The 3279-nt window shown below is 40.3% G+C and overlaps 1 non-coding gene across 1 annotated transcript; it reads right to left on the bottom strand.

The window, feature by feature from the left end:
* Positions 1 to 1732: 1732 nt before the first annotated feature.
* Positions 1733 to 1794, bottom strand: LOC112429295 (U7 small nuclear RNA). Its single transcript, XR_003021486.1, has one exon. It is a non-coding gene; the product is annotated as a U7 small nuclear RNA (small nuclear RNA).
* Positions 1795 to 3279: the final 1485 nt, after the last annotated feature.

The following is a 3279-nucleotide window of genomic DNA, read 5'->3' on the forward strand; positions in this document are numbered from 1 at the left end:
GGTGAGTGGATGTGAAAGTCTGTAGACTTTATAAACACCGTACACTTAGGCTATACTCAATTTATTTTTAAAATTTGTTTCTTTCCTCAATAGTTAACTTTAGCTTACCGTAACTGTTTTGTTTTATAAACTTAAAAAAATTTTTAAAACACTTTTTGTATTATTTCATAATAACACTTAGCTTAAAATAGGAACACGTTGTACAGCTGTGTAAAAATATTTTCCGTCTTTATATCCTTATTCTATAAGCTTTTTTCTACTTTTATTTATTTTTTTTTACTTAAATTTTTTTGTTGTTAAAAACTAAGACACAAACACACACATTAGCTTCAGCCTACAGAAGGTCAGGATCATCAATATCACTGTCTTCCAGCTCCATGTCTTGTTCCACTGGAAGGTTTTCAGGGCAATAACACATGTGGGGCTATCATATCCTATGATAACAATACCTTCTTCTGAATACCTCCTGGAAAACCTATCTGAGGCTGTTTTACAGTTAACTTATTTTTGTTAATAAGTAGAAGGAGCACACTCTAAAATAACAATAAAAAGTATAGTAAATATGTAAATCAATAAGTTGTTTATTATCATTATCAAGCATTATGTACCGTATTTTTTTTTTTTTTTTTTTGAGATGGAGTTTCGCTCTGGTTGCCCAGGCTAGAATGCAATGGCACAATCTTGGCTCACTGCAACTTCTGTTTCCCGGGTTCAAGCGATTCTCTTGCCTCAGCCTCCTGAGTAGCTGGGATTACAGGCATGCACCACCACACCAGACTAATTTTGTATTTTTAATCGAGATGGGGTTTCTCCACGTTGGTCAGGCTGGTCTTGAACTCCCGACCTCAGGTGATCCACCCGAGTCGGTCTCCCAAAGTGCTGGGGTTACAGGCGTGAGCCACCGTGCTCGGCCCATAACTGTTTTTTTTTTTTTTGTTGTTGTTGTTGTTTGTTTTTTGAGATGGAATCTCGCTCTGTCACCCAGGCTGGAGTGCAGTGACGCTGTCTTGGCCCACTGCAACCTCTGCCTCCTGTGTTCAAATGATTCTCCTGCCTCAGCCTCCTGAGTAGCTGGTATTACAGGCGTGAGTCACCATGCCTAGCTGATTTTTGTATTTTTAGTAGAGATGGGGTTTCGCCATGTTGGCCAGGCTGGTCTTGAACTCCTGACCTCTGGAGATCCACCTGCCTCGGCTTCCCAAAGTGCTGGGATTACAGGCGTGAGCCACCGTGCCTGTCTATGTACATAATTGTATGTGCTAGACTTTTATACCACTGCAGTGTAGTAGGTTTGTCTACAGCAGGCTCACCCAAAACATGTGAATAATACATTGCACTATGATGTTAGGACAGCTGCAATGTCACTTGGTGATAGGAATTTTTCAGCTTCATTATAATATTATGGGACCAGTGTCATATACATGGATGGTCATTGACCAAAATGTCCTTATGGGATGCATGACTATAATTAAATGATAAAAGCACTTTGTACTCTGAGAAAAAACAACACTACCTGTTGAACTCCAAATCTGCAAATAAATGAAGATTGGAGCCTTTCCTGTTAGACTCCATAACAAAAACAACTTTATTTCTTACTTGTGTGATATACTATGTCTGAAAATATGTGATTGCCTTTATAATGATCATATGAAAAAATTGCTGTTTTTTTCTACCTTGGACAGACTGACTCCTTGGTAATTTTTTTCCCTTGAAGTATCTGTTGTTTTCCCATGAGGGTTTTCTGATAAAAACTGGAAAATCTGCTAGGCAAATTCTAAAAGAGCTATAAAACTTGTATTTTTCATTGGGTGATTTATCATTCTAAAGGAAAAAACTTCTTTCCTGGTAAATTTTTGTTTTTTAAATGCTTATTTTGTCTTTTCTTTCTTCTTTTTTTGTGATGACAAACACACAACAACCAAAATAATTACAGATTGTGGTAAGCACTGTGTAAGAAATAAGGGTGGTGATACAATGGAGTTCAACTCAAGAAGAGGAAATAATTGCTTTAGATTAGGGGTCAGCAAACTTCTTCTGTAAAGGATCAGATAGTACATATTTTAAACTCTGTGTGACATCCCTTGTCTGTCACAACTCACAATTCCGCCACTGTTGTGGGAAAGTGGCCATAGACGATATGTAAACGAATGGGTATGACTATGTCCCAGTAAAACTTTATTTACAAAATCGGGTGGTGGGCCAGATTTGAAACATGGGCCATTGTTTGCTGATTCCTGCTTGATATCACCAGCTCAAGCAAGGCCTTCCTGAGGACATGATGTTTAAGATAAAACGTGAAGAATGAAAAGAAGCTGGCTTTCCATGCAGAAAGGATAGGCTGGTCAAAGTCCCTGAATCAGAGAAGAGTTTGGTGTATCTGAGAAACAGTAAGGGGGCCAGTGGCTGAAGCACAGCGAATCAAGGAGAGTATGAGATCAGCAATGTTGACAGGAACTGGGTCATGCAAGATCTCGTGGGTCCCGGTAAGGAGTTTGGATTTTATTCTAAGAGCATCAGAAACTTACTGTAGGATTTTAAACTGTGGAGTGACTTTATTAGGTATTAACTTTAAAATGGCTGCTGTGACTTTGAGGAGAACAAAATATGTGGGTTATAGTAACGAGGTTATTGTAGTAATTTGCACAAAAGATGATGGTCACTGTGAAAGATGGCACTGGAGATGGAAAGACATGGTTGGCCTTGAGAGGCATTTTTTAGGGTCCACTGATAGAACCTTTCAATTGTTTGAGCACAGTTGTCAAAGGAAGGATCGAGGATGACTCCAAGGTTTCTGGCAGGAGCTGAGTGAGTGGTGGTGCTGTTTACTGAGACAGAAAGAGTGAGTGAGTGACAAGACGTGAAAGTGAGGGAGAGTGAACTCAGAATCACTCTACTCACATGCCAAGTTGGAGGTGCCAATTAGATATCCAAGTGCAAATGTCAACAAGGCAGTTGGAGCTCAGTGGGAGAGGTTGAGACTGGAGGAGTACACTTGGGATTCATCAACGTAAATGTGGCACTTTAAACCATGACATTGCATGGCCCATAATCCTGGCACTGTGGGAGGCTGAGGTGGGAGGATTGCTTGAGCCCGAGAGTTCAAGATCAGCCTGAGCAACATAGAGAGATCCTGTTTCTACAAACAATACAAAAATATCAAGACTTGGTGGTGTGCCTGTGGTCCCAGCTACTTAGGAGACTGAGGTGGGAGGATCATTTGAGCCCAGGAGGTAGAGACTGCAGTGAGCCATGATTATGCTCCTGCACTCCAGCCTGGGC

Source organism: Macaca nemestrina, chromosome 15, assembly GCF_043159975.1.
Source record: "Macaca nemestrina isolate mMacNem1 chromosome 15, mMacNem.hap1, whole genome shotgun sequence".
Classification (NCBI taxonomy): domain Eukaryota; kingdom Metazoa; phylum Chordata; class Mammalia; order Primates; family Cercopithecidae; genus Macaca; species Macaca nemestrina.